This window comes from Pinus tabuliformis, chromosome 3_2 (assembly GCF_031772625.1).
Source record: "Pinus tabuliformis cultivar Carrire ecotype Pingquan chromosome 3_2, CPIR1, whole genome shotgun sequence".
Taxonomy (NCBI): domain Eukaryota; kingdom Viridiplantae; phylum Streptophyta; class Pinopsida; order Pinales; family Pinaceae; genus Pinus; species Pinus tabuliformis.
In genome coordinates, this window is record NC_142302.1 from 401,487,088 (window position 1) to 401,506,138 (window position 19,051).

Sequence of the window (19,051 nt, forward strand, 5' to 3'; positions counted from 1 at the left end):
AACCAAATAATAGTCCTCAAAATAATACCCCTCTAAAACAAACTCTATTTTTTGTTCATCCAATTTAAAATCCTAACAATAAGAAGGCCCAACTAGTTTACATCAATGAGGTTTTGTATTATACCTACTTCCTATATGTCTAAGAGATTAATTAAAGATAACAGAAGGTGCTACAAGATCCTATCACATATAAATAATTATAAGAAGAAGAAATTAACAAGGGATATAATTTCACCCAAAAAATTACTCCTCCACAACCTCCACCTTATCTTGAGAGGTTAAATATCAAGAACCTACCTATTTTAGGAAAATTAATTCCTAGGATAACTCAAGAACTAGTGTGTTAAAATATTATTCTTGTAACTTATTAAGAATGTTCCCATATATAATATGTCAAGGAAGAATGCCTCAAGAAGCCTAGGAGGAAGAGAAAAAATATTCCCATTATAAATGTGTTGGCTTAGTGGGTCTTGACCCAAGTTCAGAGTTAAGTTTGCCAAACAAATTCCTACACTACTGGCCCTTTTGGCATCAACCCGTGGAGCGTGGACTAAATTCTCACCTGAAGCAGTATGGGGGGATGCTAGAACCAAGTTTCCACACCCAAAGATGAGTGTGATGTCATTTTATGCCCTAAACTCATCTTTGCGTAGATCGATAAGCACCGAGGGATTATCGATATAACTTTTCTTGATCAGATTCTATACCTCCACAAAGGTCTACCACTGTCTTGCGTGGACCCTAAATAGGTGAATCAACCCTTTAAGCGCCTTTGTAACTACCCTTAAGTATGTATTTTCCCAGATCGGCTTAAGTGTTTGATAATATTAACATGCAATAAGATATTCTTCACGTAAATAGTTGTTATTACTTCCGTTCATATGACAATGAGAACCATGTAAAATTGTGCATCAATACAGTGTTAATTCATAAACCCATCAGTCATCATAGCATAAAAGTGCATTCATTCATAGCAGAAATAGATATAGAAAACACAGATATTTCCAGAATAATCTCTTTATTAATGCTTCTATTCTTCTTATAGACTCAAGGCTGCCCTGCGCACTCAGTTGCAAGGGTCCACGCACTCAGTTGTAGACTCTACTCTAGGCCTCTGTGCACACAACTACAAAGCCTCTCTTCTACTCTAAGACTTATTTGTTCTTACTTCTAATGACCCATTACATCTTCATTCTTTGTTACTATCTATGCCTTAGACTCTTTAACACTCTCCTTTTTATACAATCCCATGGTTCGTGGACCATGGGTAGGTCTATACAAGCCGACAAAACTTACATAACAGAAGGGTAAAAACCTTTATGACACTTTACCATCTACACACTCCACAACCACATTTTACAGAGACTTTACATTCTTTACAACAAAACTTGGGACTTTTGCCCCAAAACCTGGGCTTTTGCCCCAAAATTGACCCTAGGGGACCTTGTCCCAACAGGCACCCAACACAAATATTGTGACTCGCCCCCAATTCACTCTGTTGGCATGAAGATATTACTATGGAGACCTCCCAGTTCAACCCGTGCCACTACTACCTCAGCTGTGCTCTGCATGGCTGCCTGCTTGATCTGCTCCACCAGCTGCTTTGTTGCTGGTCTTGCATTGTATTCCTTTATATTTTGCTGTGTTCTCTGTAGGCTTGCCAGCTTCTCCTCAATGGTGGCAGAGATAACATAGACCTCGTCCAGCCAAGGCCCCAATCTAGCCTTGAGGACCGCCTCTTTCCTTTGCGCTGCCTCCACCTGTTCGAGCAACTGCCTCATGCAGCTTAGCCAATCGATGTAAAATAGCGACAGTGTGAGCCGTCGCTCTTGTTTCATCATACTATTGCTGTAATTCACAAGCTTCTGTATTCAACCTACGTAGGTTAGAATCTTCCTCAAACACCATGACTACCTCCATGGACTGCTCAAAGAGCATGGTGCAATCCACCACTGTGACATCTACTGTTGCGACTCCATCCTTTATAGCTGCCTCGCGCTATTCTCTGACCTCTGGTGGCATTGAAGGTTGTGACTTCAACTTGAGCTCTGTAATCTTCAGGTTCAGTTCAAACTAAACCTTAACCACTTCTGTTTATACTTCGCGCACCCCTACAACCAATTCCTAATCTTGGCCTCCAATGACGCTTCTTTTGGTATATGCAGTTTTGGAACTGTTATGCATGCTTCGGGTACCACAACTGCAGTTCATTCGTTCTGCTCTTGAAACTTCTTCCATGCTTCTAACACTGTTGTCTTCTCAATGAACATCTGTTCGTTGTTGACCTTGTACTCGCTGATCATGCTTAGTGTGCACTGCTCTTGGGCCTGAATTTCTGCAATCACACCTATTTGTAGTGTATGAAGGAATTCACTGGGAAGTGCGGCCAAGTTCATTCCAATATTCCTAAAAGTTGCTGACAATAGCCTTGTCAACGTCTGCCCCCTCAATGTCAATATCCTTTATGCCCTCCTTCGCCTCCAGATCACCCACCTTCCCCTTCTCCTTCATGCTCGGTTTTTCTTTCTGCTACACCTGTGTAGCTGCATGTTTCCTCGGTGACTCATGCACTGGCATCGACTTCTTTTGCTTATCCTTCTTTGGCTTAGGGACCTCTCTTGTCAGTGTAGGCTTCGGCCTAGGTGACCTTGATGCTGTAGGCATTGTCGCTAGAACCTCCATACTCACAACCTTAGGGGTAGGTCCCTCAGAGGCAACAGTCTCTCCAGCGCTTGCAGTTTCTGCAGGACCTGGTCCTAACATGATGTCTTGAATAAGCTTGTAGCCTGACTCAAAATATTGAGCGAACACGGGGCTTGCGAAAAAATCCTCAAAGAACTCACGGTTCATGCGCAATAGACAATACAACTTAGAAATTCTCAGAATGCAAAGTGTTTCTTGCTGGACGACCACCTGTAATTTATAAGCAAATTTGAATTCAAATTTGATTGTTCCCCCAAAATCTTCCACAAATGTGAGATTTGTGGCAGATTTCCAAAGATTTCACACTTGATCTCAACCTTAAATGTGTTAAATGCTAGCCACCCACTCCTGTTAACCATCTTCTGGTAGTGAAATCATGAACATTGACGGTAACGGTCACCTTCTGGCTGCATTGCACGGTCTCCACTCCTAGAGTGCATCTCCCTTCGTGCTTCTTTTGGTACTGTGCCACCCTCCTATTTCGCACAGACCCCTGATCATAGCTCTACAACCTGAGAAGTGTAGTTTATTATCCCGCGCCTCCTTGCAGCTACCTAGAGCACTAAGAATATGCTACCATCATGTAGTCATTGGGCCGTATCCCTGGTGTATGGCTTCAATTGACTACCATTTACCTTTCCCGGAAATGGATCTCCATTCAATATCACAAGGTTAACTGCTCCACCATCGGTAATCTCCTTGAACACATATGGACCCAGCCAATGCATCTAAAATTTTCCTGGAAATTTATTAAACTTGATGTCATATAATAAAACTAAATCATTTTCCTTGCAGGTGCGCAGTTTGATGTGTCGATCGTGCCATACCTTTTCACGTTCCTTCTGTACCTGCTGATGGAATCCAGCCAGAAACCTGTCTTCCTCGAGCTTTGTCAGCTATGCGAGGCTCTCTTTTAAGGCTTCACAGTCTGACATCCCTGTAAATTCTGCTATGCGTAGACTAGGCACAATATACTCCATAGGCATCACAGCCTCCATGCCATAGGCCAACCTAAACAGTGTCTAACCCATAAGCTTCTTACAAGTAGTTCTATACACCCCTAACACAGCAATTACGTGCACGTCCCAATCATTCCTTTGCGCATTGCAAATCTTTGTCAGCACATTCTCTAATATGTTATTAAATGCTTCAACCATCCCATTGGCATGAGGGTGATATGGCATACTCTTCTAATGCTAAACTTGGAACTCCTCTGTCTGCGTGCTGATCGTTTCATTAAGGGAGTGCGTACCACAATCGCTCATTAAAATCTTCGGGCAACCAAACCTGGTCAACACATACTCAAACAGAAATTTCACAGCTGTTGCCCCTGTATAGTCCTTCACGGGTTGTGCCTCTGCCCATCTGGTCAAATAATCGGTTGCGGTGATGATGTACCGTGCAACCGTCTTCTTTCGGAGGTTGAATAAGTCTTACAAAATCAATTGTCAATTTTTCGAATGGCTGCAATGATACCTACAGATTCAAAGGTAGTTCATCCCTCCACAATGGCTTGTCAGTTCTTTGACATGCATCACATGCGCTACAATATTCTTTGGAATCCTTATGCAATGTTGGCCACCACAACCCAGTGCGTAAAATATTCCGTGCTATTACTTTTCCTGCGTAATGGAATTTCACAGCTCCTTCATGAGCTTCAGCTAGGATACTGCTTCATTCAAAATTAGGCACATAAGGTAGCAGTACCTTGTCCAATCCCATTTTATACAAATGACCTGCAATAACAGAAGACTCTTACGCGTGCACCACCAATTCCTTCTTCTGTTCACTAGTGTATCCTTTTGGAGCCATTCCTATATTTAGGAAGTGGATAATGTCTACAAAACGATTATTTGCTACGTGCACCACAAAGAGTTGTGTGTCAGGTAGCCCCTCCTCTAAATTAGTAGGCTCCTCTCCTATTTCAATGTGCGACAGATGATTGGGTCCTAGATTTAATCACCTTGGCTTCACAATGACTTTGAAATCATACTCCTAAAACAACAACAACCATCTGCATATTCCCCCCCCCGCAACACAGGCTTGTTGACCAGGTACTTTAATACAGAATGGTCTGTGTACATCTTAAAGTGTACGCCTAGCAGTGCGTACACCATAGCCAACCCTTCAAAATCTATCGTCGATTAATTGTTTTTAGCCTTCGACAAATTCTTTCTCACGAATGCTATCGAGTGATCCAATTCTCCTTCACTGGCATGCGTCAACACTGCTCCCAACATGATACATGATGCATCCACATGCACATGAAATTCCTTCTTCCAATTCGGGAAGACTGGGATCAGCGCGGTGATAATTTTTTATTTCAATACATCCAGACTCCATTGACATTCCTCATTCCAATAGAATGTAGCATCCTTTTTCAATAGCTTTTCCATCAGCGTGGTAATCTAGGCATAGCTCTTGATGAACTTTCGATAGTATCTAGTATGACCCAGTGTCATGCGTAGATGTTTAACACTCCTTGGTGCCTCCAAATTAATTATGACCACAATCTTAGTAGGGTCCACCATTAATCCTTGTCTGCACACTACATGACCCAGCAAGATTCCGAAAGGGATGCAAAATAAACACTTCTTCAAGTTTAGCACGATCTGATACCTCTGGCACGTATCCAGCATCAAGTGCAAACTAGCTACATGGTGCTTTACCAATCCAAACACTGTCCAATCATCAAATTATACCTCCAAAAACTTGTGAATGAACTCTTTGAATGCCGCAATGACTATGCGTGAAAAGATTTCCGGCGTATTCTTAAGTCCAAAAGGCATTACAATATATTGAAAACATCCCCATTCAGTCGTGAAGGTAGTCTTACTCTTGTCTTCTGGCACGATCTTTATCTGATGGTATCATGAAAACCCATCAGTGAATGAATGGGCCTCTTGCCCACCAACATTATCCAACACTTCATTTGTGAACGGAGTTGGGAAAGGATTATGGAAGCAAGCATCATTCAATGTGTTGAGATCTATGCAAATCCTTATCTCATCCTTCTTCTTCTTTTCCTGAACTACCATTAGACTTACCCAATTAGACTCCTCCATTGGTTCAATAATACTTGCTGCCAACATCTTGTCCAACTCCAAGTAGATCTTTTCCTTGTACTTTGGATTAAGGCGATATGGCCTTTACTTCACAAGCTTCGTATCTGGTTTCAACGTTATTTTCATCACTCCTAAATCGCCTATTATCCCCTTCAAGTATGAAAACTTTGTAGGTAACAAATCTTGGTACTCGCGGAGAAACTCAGCGACCTTATCCACCATAGCATCATCCTAGTAGTCCCCTATCTTCGCAAACTTCAGCTCCACCTCTGTTCCAATGTTCACTTGTCTAGTTTTCAGCAGTGCTGTTGGGCCTCTGATTTGCCTTGCTTTATATCACCTTTTACTCGAAATCACTCATGCTTTTGTTTAGCTTGACTAGTCATTGTAATAGTTTTGTGCATTCTCGGAGATAATAAGTAAGTATTTGTTATTCCTTTGCTTTAATGAGATTTAAACATTAAAGGCATATTTAATAATAGTTTGTGTGTTTGCAAGTTTACAAAGTTGGTTATATGCCTATTCTGATAGATGCGAAGTTCCTACACCACACATTCTTGCACTAGTACCGGCAGGATTCCTGCACCAGCATTTCAAATTAACAAAGTCTACTCAAAATCCGCATAATTTCTAAATGACCAAGTTTGACCTCTGTTTTTATGCAAATGGAGGTGAATTATGGAAATCCGAGCAAATGGGTTTTTCAAAATATAACCAATTACACATAACTGAAACCGTTTCCTGAGATTCAAAGTATTCCAAAAGTTACGAACAGGTCTTTGAAGAACTTTTATAAAAAAAGACTGTTTTTTCCAGAATTCTAGAAAACATAGTCAACAAGTTTCCAGACTGCCAACTTCCGCCTCGGTTTTTGTGCAGATGAAGGTAAATAAAGAAATTTCGTGACATGGGTTTTTTTCCTAGTATAGGAAATTGAGTAAGACGCAAGCCGTTTTCCAAAATACATAATGGTTGAGGAGATACGAAGGGTGCTCTGGAGGCAGTTTGTTAAAATTACCAAATTTTCCAGAATTCTAGAAAAATCCCAGAATTGGAAAATTCGTATTAAATCTTCATTCTTTTAATAGGGGAATGGTTGTACTGTTATACTATGTAATTAGAATTGGTTAGGATTCAATCCCCATATTCCTTGCAAAGGAACAACTTGTTTTAATCATTATGAAAGATTATAAAAGGATGAATGATGCACGTAGAAAAGGGGACGGTGGAGAAGCAACGCTACAATAGTGTTGTTGTAACTTTGTTTTGCTGGTATTGCCCAAATCTAGGCTAGACTCTGTAATTCATCATGTATTTGCCTTTATGATTTAATAAGAAAGGGAGCTTCGCCTTATGTTCATAAATCGTGTTTTCCTTATGTTTGACAATTGATGAATTGATATAGTGCTGAGCAATGTTTCTATTTGAAAGGGAAACGCGTTGGTCAGCTAGGGCCCAGCCAACCCAGCATGTTCTCCCTATTTTCTGTTGTTGTAATTTATGTTTTAAACTGCCAAGTGTGATTTAATTTACATCATCTGAATTCCTGTTTGAGTGAAAGCAGATATGCAATGTGAAGTAGTTAAATTTCCTTTCCCTGCATCTGATTTTGGATTAGTTTTCCCCGCCTGGTCCAAGTAGGAGAAATTACCTGCACCAGTGCACATTGGTGTGCTATTCACTTTCTGCACGTTATGTTTGGATTGATTTTCCCCACCTGATCCAAGCAGGAGAAATTACCTGCACCAATGCACGTTGGTGTGCTATTCACTTTTTGCATGTTTTGTTTGGATTGATTTTCCCCGCCTGGTCCAAGCAGGAGAAATTACCTGCACCAGTGCACGTTGGTGTGCTATTCACTTTCTGCAAGTTTGTTTGATTTGGTTTTCCTGCCTGGTTTAAAATAGAAGAACTGAACCTGCACCAGTGCAATATTATGTGATGCAACAAGTCTTTTTAGTTTACTTCTAACATCTTTCTTGCTTTCACTAATATTTCATGATAGGATAAATTATAAAGAATTTTTCTCTATTTTTGTACTTTGATAAACTCAGAAACATTCATCTTTTTGGTATGCAATTTGGCTTCATAACACTTGCAGTAATTAAGCACTGATTCCAAGAATTAAATGTTAAAGTGTAAGAAGCTCTGATCTGGTGCAAGAACTAGTTTCATGTTACTGGATCTGAGTGCTTAGGACTGGACAAAGTTCAAGCCCTTGCACGGAGGAAAACACTTTTAGTATAGACATCATTTTACACCTTCTGCATAAATCGTTGTTCCTGCACTAGTGCAAGTAGACTGCACTAGTGCAAGTAGACTACACTAGTGCAAGATAGATTCTTGCGAGAAGGAAATATTTACATAAGCAGGTTTGAAGGGCCCATCTGTCGAAGACTGCTAAAGTGTCTTTGCTAAAGAAAACACACACTCAGTAGATAATCAATAGTTAGCTAGAGTAATTTCTCCTTTATTTATAAATCTCTTTTGCAAATGCATTCTTTCTTGTTCCAGCACCAAATTACTTTGATGATTCAATTATCTTTTACTCCTTTGATTCTACAAGCTTTTCTTTAAAGTAGGAATTTCTATCAGAAGTTTTCATACCATCTCTGGCATTGCCTGTGCTTTGTCTCTAAGTTTACGAATCACCTAGGTTGAAAATTAAGTGTTGAGGAGTTTGCTTAAGTGCAATTCCTGCACCCAACATTTTGGCGCCATTGCCGAGGAGGCGACTTGATTTGGTAAGAATTTTCTATTGATGCAATAGGGTTAAGTCTGCCTTTATCTTTTTGTATTCTTTTATGAAAGTGTGGTGAGCTTTATTTTAGCCAATAACTTTTAAAATCAATTATCTTCAGATCCTAATCTTCAACGTTATATCATTTTTGGGGTTTTGTAAGAACCCCCGTTACTAATATGTGTGTGGAGACAGGGACTATCTATCAACCAAATGGACTTGAAGATGATAAATATGAAGGACCTCTCGCAAGCCCTAACAGCTGTTGGGATCTTGATCTCTACCTCTCAGGAAGAAAGCTTCTTGACAATATTCAAGAACATGTCCATTTCTTCACCACCATAAGAGGATTTGGAAGTCTCTTTTGATTTCCATGACCAGTCATCTAAGGAGACGAATGAATCATGCACTATAATCAATGGAGAACATCCACTAGAACCTAAGATTGAGGAGTTCTTGACATTTCTATCAGCAGATCCAGAATGTAATCAAGAGACTACTCACCCTACGGAGAACAATCAACATGACATGGATGAAGAGGATGAGTGGCATGGGCCAAATCAAAAAATGGACCAAGAATACCATGATCATATCGAACATTGGTTCCAAACAATGACTCAAGCGAGGGAGTATTCTTCTCTTTTAAAACTCTTGTTGTCATATCAAGTACATTGGTTGGTTCTTCATGCTCATGTACACTTTCAAGTTTGTATGATAAATTTAAGCATGAATATATATTTTCACCTGATCTGCACATGGCTTCATTGGAAGTACTCCTATACATAAAAGGAAGTCTTCCGCCTCTTAGGTAAAGTAGGGTAGGTGAATAAAATGCTATTAGGGTTTTTGATTTTTAAAGTGTAGTCACTAAAACTACTTTTGATCCACATTAGTTGTTAACACACACATTTGTGACACATCTTGTTGATTATGATTCACTCTAATACCTCACAATTTTTCAAAGTAACCATAACTAATCACTCTAAGAAGTTGTCATCTGATATATATAATTTCAGTTTCCCTTAGAAGGTACTATTGGAAACCCCCTATGGAGGACCACTCTTGTTAAGATCATAATAAGCTATTCATGAGAACACTAGCATTCTTAATTCAAGGAGTCTTTTAGTCATTATCTGGGATATCTTTAATAAGTCTTTGGGGCAGAGGAGCTAGTCAATAATGATTAGTCATTAAAGAAACTTTTCACGCCATCCCGTACTCTTAAGGAGTAGATCTGTCTCCCCACTTATTAAGTAACCTTTTAGGTTAATCATAATCAAATTATACAAAAGATTTAGGGGAGGATAGGAGGTCTTGTAATGAGCCAACTTACCACGATCATGAGGCCTAGCATGCATGACATTACTGCTTTTGGTCACCAAGCCAGAGTAATGGCTTTTAACCAAAAAGTTGGAAGACAGGAGGTCTCATCACAAGCCAACCTGTTCATCCATGTTACTTCTTGTGAGTGGCACTACCATTAGTTGGTTACCAAGCCAGAATAGTGGCCTTCATCTAAAATTAAAATAAGATAACTCTGAATCCATGCCTAGTAAGTGGGACACAGACATTTCGATGGGTCAAAAGACACCCCTACGAAGGTTATAGACACCTGCAGGCAACAGGGATATGTCTGTGGTATTAAAGTTAATTGCATCCTATGATTTGCTTGGCTAGCTTTCTCTTCCCCTAAACTTATCCTTTTTTTTCTTGGACGATCGTTTTAAAGACGATTTGAACATGATGCTTTGAGTTATATCTTTCAAAAATCAAGAATCTTTAAGGATGTGGTACCCTTAGTAAATGTTATTCTTTGTGCTATATGAAGAGGAAATTTAGTTTGAATCTGGATGACAACGGAATTTAGAGTGTTCAATAAAGAGGTTGCTAATTGGTATCATAACTCATTTTGACTTTCATGGTATTTAGAATGATGAATTACTCAATGATGACTGCTCACAAGATGCTGGTTGGCAACAATGTGTATTGATGGTGGTTGCCTCTAAATATGCGCTGCATAATATAGGTACAAGATTGCTATAGTAGGTGCATGAACTTGTGGTAGTTATTTTAAGATTGCACCTTTTCAACAAAATTTGATTTTCACTATAAGACTTTGGGCAGAAACAAAACAAGGAATTCATTTGGGACAAGGTAATAGGTATGTACCATACTCTTTTGTTAAAGTCCAGTCCATGTTTTACTAAAATTCCCTGTTTTTTTTTAGCAGATTTTATGCTTGCACCAGTGTAATCACGTTATAATATACAGTAGTGCAAGCAGAAAAGTGCCAACAAAGCAGCGCAGTTTAGGCGGTGTAAGAAGATCAGTGTAAGCACGCACCATCCTTGCAATTTGGTATTTTTATTGTAGTCCTTGTGATAGATTTGGTTGAAATCAGTGTAAATAATCAAAGAGTCCAGCAAACACTCTATTCTTGAAACAAGCTTTATCTAGCGTAGGAAATGTAATCACGTAGAATTGTAGGAAGCATCATTACGAATGCCCATAAATGTTTTTAATCTTGGTTTTTTCAAGGGAGCAACAACGCGACAATTGATTTCCTTGCATGAGGACATGCAAGAAGGTCAACATGGGGGGATGTTGGGCCTCTGTTTTGCCTTACTTTATATCACCCTTTACTCGAAATCACTCATGCTTTTGTTTAGCTTGACTATTCATTGTCATAGTTTTGTGCATTCTCGGAGATAATAGGTAAGTATTTGCTATTCCTTTGCTTTAATGAGATTTAAACATTGAAGGCATATTTAATAATAGTTTGTGTGTTTGTAGGTTTACAAAGTTGGTTATATGCCTATTCTGATAGAGGCGAAGTTCCTGCACCACGCATTCTTGCACTAGTACCGGCAGGATTCCTACAGAACACATTCCTACACCAGCATTGCAAATTAACAAGTCTGCTCAAAATCCGCATAATTTCTAAATGGCCAAGTTTGACCTCGGGTTTTATGCAAATGGAGGTGAATTATGGAAATCCAAGAAAATGGGTTTTTCACAAATATAACCCGTTACCCATAACCAAAACCATTTCCTGAGATTCAAATTATTCCAAAAGTTACGAATAGGTCTTTGAAGAACTTTTATAAAAAAAGGTTGTTTTTTCCAGAATTTTAGAAAATACAGTCAACAAGTTTCCAAACTGCCAACTTTTGCCTCGGTTTTTGTGCAGATGAAGGTAAATAAAGAAATTCTGCGACATGGGTTTTTTTCCCAGTATAGGAAATTGAATAAAACGTGGGCCATTTTCCAAAATATGTAATGGTTGAGGAGATACGAAGGGTGCTCTGGAGGCAGTTTGTTAAAATTACCAAATTTTCCAGAATTCTAGAAAAATCCCAGAATTGGAAAATTCGTATTAAATCTTCATTCTTTTAACAGGAAAACGGTTGTACTGTTATACTATGTAATTAGAATTGGTTAGGATTCAATCCCCATATTCCTTGCAAAGCAACAACTTGTTTTAATCATTATGAAAGATTATAAAAGGAGGAATGATGCACATAGAAAAGGGGATGGTGGAGGAGCAACGCTATAGCAGCGTTGTTCTAACTTTGTTTTGCTGGTATCGCCCAAATCTGGGCTGGACTCTTTAATTCATCATGTATTTGCCTTTATGATTTAATAAGAAAGGGAGCTCCGCGTTATGTTCATAAATTCTGTTTTCCTTATGTTTGACAGCTAATGAATTGATATAGTGCCGAGCAACATTTCTATTTGAAAGGGAAATGCACTGGTTGGCTAGGGCCCAACCAACCCAGCACGTTCTCCCTATTTTCTATTGTTGTAATTTATGTTTTAAAACTACCAAGTGTGAATTAATTTACATCATCTGAATTCTTGTTTGAGTGAAAGCAGATTTGCAGCGTGAAGTAGTTAAATTTCCTTTCCCTACATCTAATTTTGGATTGATTTTCCTCGCCTAGTCCAAGCAGGAGAAATTACTTGCACCAGTGCACATTGGTGTGCTATTCACTTTTTGCACATTTTGTTTGGATTGATTTTCCCCGCCTGGTCCAAGCAGGAGAAATTACCTGCACCAGTGCACGTTGGTGTGCTATTCACTTTCTGCATGTTTTGTTTGGATTGATTTTCCCCGCCTGGTCCAAGCAGGAGAAATTACCTACACCAGTGCATATTGGTGTGCTATTCACTTTTTGCAAGTCTGTTTGATTTGGTTTTCCCGCCTGATTTAAAATAGAAGAACTAAACCTGCACCAGTGCAAGATTGTGTGATGCAACAAGCCTTTTTAGTTTACTTCTAACAACTTTCTTGCTTTCACTAATATTTCATGACAGGATAAATTATAAAGATTGTTTCTCTATTTCTGTACTTTGATAAACTCAGAAACATTCATCTTTTTGGTATGCAATTTGGCTTCATAACACTTGCAGTAATTAAGCACTGATTCCAAGAATTAAATGTTAAAGTGTAAGAAGCTTTGCTCTGGTGCAAGAACTAGTTTCTTGTTACTGGATCTGAGTGCTTAGAACTTGAGAAATTTCAAGCCCTTGCACGGAGGAAAACACTTTTAGTACAAATATCATTTTACACCTTCTGCATAAATCGTTGTTCCTGCACTAGTGCAAGCAGACTGCACTAGTGCAAGATAGATTCTTGTGAGAAGGAAATCTTTACATAAGCAGGTTTGAAGGGCCCATCTGTAGAAGACTGCTAAAGTGTCTTTGCTAAAGAAAATAGACACTTAGTAGATAGTCAATAGTGAGCTAGAGTAATTGCTCCTTTATTTCTAAATCTCTTTTGCAAATTCATTCTTTCTTGTTCCAGCACTAGATTACTTTGATGATTCAGTTATCTTTTACACTTTCGATTTTGCAAGCTTTTCTTTAAAGTAGGAATTTCTATCAGGAAAATTCATACCATCTCTGGCACTGCCTGTGCTTCATCTCTAAGTTTACGAATCCCCTGAGTTGATAATTAAGTGTTGGGGAGTTTTCTTAAGTGCAATTCCTGCACCCAACAGGTGCGGTGATATTTGGATTCTCTATCTGCGGCCCCTCAACTTCACGATGACCTTCTGCCACAGGGATATTAATGTTCCTTGGATCCTCCTCTTCTTATTTAGCTATCACATTGTAGCACTCTAGCGCATGGAGCAACTGTGTGGTCCAATTTGGTTGAATCAAATCTAAGGGATCCTGCGGTATTCTGAAGATCACTGCCTTGACCTCCTGCAATGCTTCATCAATGCACTCGAATCCATCTTCAAAGTTGAATGTCATTAAGAATCCCTGTCTCAAGATATCCCATTCGTTCGTGCCATGGTGGAGCTCTATTTCCAAGTACCAATTCATTGGTATTACGTCCAAAGTGTGACAGAACAAATGCACCCACTCTAGTTGTGGCTTTGTTCCATAAGCATCAGTCCATTTTGCTAAGTGATCACGTGGATCACTCCTCCCATCGTATTTCTCTGTTAATCATACTTTTGGGCGACCAAACCGCACCCTCATCATCCTTCTATATTCACGCCATCCATCAAAATTGTCTTTATGCGTACCCCACCATCTTGCTGGTGTAGTGTACAACGCCAAATCCAGTGCTTGGAAGCAATGCTTCTCAGACACTTCCCTTTCAAATGCATCCAAAATTTATCTACACCAGTTAGACCATCATAATAAGGCAAACTCCTTACCTCTGATGATATATAATGCAACGATTTAGTCATCATGTTACAACCCAACGTAGATACTCCGTGCAACCTATTCTGCTAGTGTTCCAACTCCTCATCTGAATCCGATGTATAGGAGCTTTCGTGTTCCCATGTCATGCATCCATATGTTGTCGGATTCACCCAATCTTGGTCTCGCACTGTTATTTTGTAGATCTGGTCCAAATCATCATCACTTTACTAATCGCGGACCTATTCTGTATAGCACGGTCCTTCTGCAGGGTGCAAAGGTACTACTATGTGGAGAAATTTCCTCTCAAATGACATTGTCCACTTCTTCATATTGATCACCCCATTCATGTCAATAGCCCAATCGATCCCAGGGAGTGCGGGGTAGTGATTTTTGTTATCGAAACCCGCCAATGCACTCACGCCTTCAATATCTATTGTCACTCCCTGCAATTTTCCCATGGGGATAATATTTTGCTGATTCGCAATCCTCAATTGAATCAGAGACCATTGCAGCGTAGGTCTCCCCATTCTCTCCCATGTTTGTTTAGGAAAAACATTTGCATCTAACCCAAGATCCAAAATAACTTGGTCCATTTCATATTCACGTATTTGCGCGGTGAGCCTCATCTCACGCCCTATTCTTGCCTTATGCTTACCAATTTTCCTGACCACGCACGGTCCCTTATGAGAATTTTCTTTACCAACACATTTATTGATCAACTCCTACAATCCTTTCACAACCTTGCTATCACGTAGCAGCTTCATACAAATCTCCAAAAAGGTAGTAAGCATGGATGGGTCCATTTATTCAGAGTGCTTATCCTAACTTCCTGGGATAGAAGCCTTAGTGAAGCTTTTCTTTGCTTCCATGAAGGTTTCTTTAGCGCACTCTAAATCAAAGCTAACCTCCTTTTCTAGAGCTTTGCTGACCCATTCATTTTATTCAGGCTGCTTCCCTTATCTTCGCCAGTCATCATTTCACTATGCAACACAATATTCACGTTAGGATCCTCTTCACGGGGTTCAACCCTCATCATCTGCAAGTTCTAGGTAGGCTGTTGAGGCTGCATCCCCTTTTCCCACATCTTAGCTATTAATACAGGGCAGTCTTCTGTTACGTGGTCAAAATGAGTACAGTATCATCACGATATGCACATTGGGTTTGGACAATCTCGTGTAGTGTCCTGGCCCTCCACAATTGTAGCAAATATCTTTCCCCCAAACTCTCGCAGGTCCTCCTCTACCTCAGCCTTGTTCGCACCCCTGATATCCTCCTCGTGCTCCCCCAACGCCTTGATCCAAACACCGAGTTTCTGTCTGCATACGATACACGGGCGTTCTCTCCATCATTAACTCATAGCTATTGCAGTTGTGCTCATCGTGGCCCACTGATTTGCAGAAGTTGCAGAAGAGATGTTGCGGTGTCTGTACAAATTTTTGCAGCAAGTGAAAATTATCTATCACATGTTTCCCAGCTACTTGACATATAGAACACCATAGCGTGGGCCTCGTACTTGGCCCTACTTGAGCTTTTGGCCTGAGAGGCATTGACCCTCCTCTTGCAATGTAATTCACGAAGATAGGGTAATGATATTTATCATGCCCCTGGCTCTTACATTTCAGACACCAAACTTCTTTGCGCACCTCTGGCCGAGCTACTCTATCCTTCTTCAAACTTTGGAATTCTAGGAAAATATTTTGAAACTCCACGTGAATCTGCTAAACTCCCAAAGAAACATCTTGAATCGGTGTCTCATGCAGTCTTATCGTAATCTCCAGGGCTTCTGCCTAGGTCCCAATATTTTTCTGTGATAAATCAACCCTTAAATGAGGCAAGAGTGAAGCCACCGACCATTCACAGTGTTGCCCATCCGTCCAATTCATGTTAGCTTCACAGATCTTTCATTTCAATCTTTGATCTAGCTCACAGGGTGTCTCGCCAGGCTTCATCATGATTTCCTTGAATCCCATGATTGATTTCGCTTTATACTTGGGTCTATTGAATTCCTTATTCAACACAATTTGAATGTATGCCAACGCAGCTGTCATGTTATCGGTGTAGTACTTAATGTACCACATTAGCGCGTGATCCTGTAAAGAAGTAACGAACATTGCTTTCTTCATTTGATCATTTGTAATGTTCTGGGCTATCCATACTGTCTTCGCAATGAACCAAAACTGGTCCAGGTCCTCATTTCCCAAGCCCTTGAAAATAGGTAACTTCAATGCATTTGCCATATTGAACAGTGACAGAGGTGGTGGTGGTTTGGGCGAAGGGGTATGATGTTGAGGTGAAGATGGAGGTGGTGTGGGCGGATGGGGTATTCGCGGGAACCCTTGCCTTATTAACTAGACAACACTCTATGGTGAAGCATGTGCTGCTCCTTCATCGTCACTCAGGGGGGGCTCAATCAAGCGGGCTATATTCAGGACCTATTCTCCTTCTATCCCTGAATAACTTTCCACTTCGCATAGCTCCAAATATTAAGGTAATTGCATAACCCGCTTTTCACACAAGAGCATTTTAATCCAAGTATTCAAAGATTTCAAATACTTACCTTGCGGTCCCTTGAAGAAGTGTCGCTCTTCTTCGTTATAGCTGACCGAGGTATCGACCGTGAACTCTATCACATATCCTCTGATGACACGATCAAGCCAATGATTGACATCACACGTGATTTGATCTTCGGAAGCTTCACAATCTCCGCACTAACTCTAGGGTCCACACTATTGGATTGTCGAGACTCCACCTTCCTTGGTTGTCTGCTAATTTAAAAATCCACTCATATAGCTTGATAAAGAAGGAACATAAGAAAATTTCATGTATCTCTGTGTACAAATACCTATCTAACCACTATTCTTTCGTCAATCACAAATTCTTGTTTTCTTGCATAGCGAATTTGTGGATCTTTCTATCCAACCATTCCTCAATTTCTTTCTTTGTTTTATTCCATTGATGTGACATCACACATCTCTTTATGCAGATCCTGGTCCCAGAAATGGAACCATTTGTTGGCTTAGTGGGTCTTGACCCAGGTTCAGAGTTAAGTTTTCCAAACAAATCCCTACACTACTGGCCCTTTAGGCATCAACCCGTGGAGCGCGGACTGAAGTCTCACCTGAAGCAGTATGGGTGGATGTTGGAGCCAAGTTTCCACACACAAAGATGAGCGTGATGTCATTTTATGCCCTAGACCTGTCTTCACGTAGATCGATAAGCTCGAAAGGCTTATCATTATAACTTTTCTTGATTAGATTCTATACCCCCGCGAAGGTCTATGAGTGTCTTTTGTAGACCCTAAATAGGTGAATCAACCCTTTACGCACCTCTGTAACTACCCTTAAGTTTGTATTTTCGCAGATCGTCTTAAGTGTTTGATAATATTAACTTGGAATAAGATATTCTTCACGTAAATAGTTATTATTACTTCCATTCATATGACAATGAAAACCATGTAAAATCATGCATCAATACAGTGTTAATTCATAAATCCATCATTCATCATAGTGTAAAAGCACATTCATTCATAGCAGAAATAGATAGAAAAAACAAATATATTTCCAGAATAATGTCTTTATTAATGCTTCTGTTCTTCTTATAGACTCAAGGCTGCCCTGCGCACTCAGCTGCAGGGGTCCACGCAGTCAACTGCGAACTCTACTATAGGCCTCTACACACACAGCTGTAGAGCCTCTCTTCTACTCTAAGACTTCTTCGCTCTTACTTCTAATGACCCATTATGTATTCATTGTTCGTTACTATCTATGCCTTATACTCTATAAGACTCTCCTTTTTATACAATCCCATGGTTTGCAGACCATGGATAGGTCTATACAAGCTGACACAACTTACATAATAGAAGGGTAAAACCCTTTATGACACTTTACCATCTAAGCACTCCGCGGCCACATTTTGCAGAGAATTTACATTATTTACAACAAAAATTGGGCTTTTTTCCCCAAAAAACATGGGCTTTTGCCCCAAAATTGACCCTAGGGAACCCTGTCCCAACAAAATTTCATAGGGAAGCCATCAAACCTTATGCTCAAGAGATTGATTTGTCCTAAGTATTTGGACCCAGGAATCCCATTGGGAAATGTCCAAGTCATTTTAATCTTAATCCAAAAAAAGTTAATTAATTTAGGTGCTATAATAAATGTTATGACTAAGAAAAAGTTTTGAAACTAAACATTCATAATTTTGAAACTAAACCTTGAACTTGAAAGGATGTTAGAAGATGTCATGGTCTCCATTGATTCCTAGGAATACCCCACTAAATTTTTAAAATTCCAACGTAATACAAAATTTAATTGATATCCACTCATTTTGAGAATACCTTGGTTGGTGACAAGAAAGGATTATATTAGTTGTAGAGTAGGTAACATGAACATAAAAAATGGTCAATGCCAATATTTTATCCTTTGCCCTCTTTCTCAACCACTAGTTGAAGTATAATTCCCAACATGGGTGGAGGAACAAGAAGAATATTTCATTTATAACTCCACCTATCCTACTTGCAAAATTGACAAGGTCTTGGGAAACAAATAGGTTGATGAATACACTTTTATTTCCAATTCCTCAGAGAAACAATGCCGTATTGTTATACAAATTAGTGGGTTAAATGGTGGACAATAGCCTACATTTTATGATAACTAAACAAGAGATTTATGGGAAAAACTATTCATAGTTGAGGATGATAATTCCATTATGAAAACCATATAAATATGCCCCTATAAAAATTTGAAAATCAACACAAACCTTCCTATTGATCAGGAGCAGATATTGTTGAATGTTTTCAAAAATATGTTACAAATTCTGCATGGGACTATAAGGAAATGAATGGAATTCACATCTCCATATGTACTTACCATATATACAT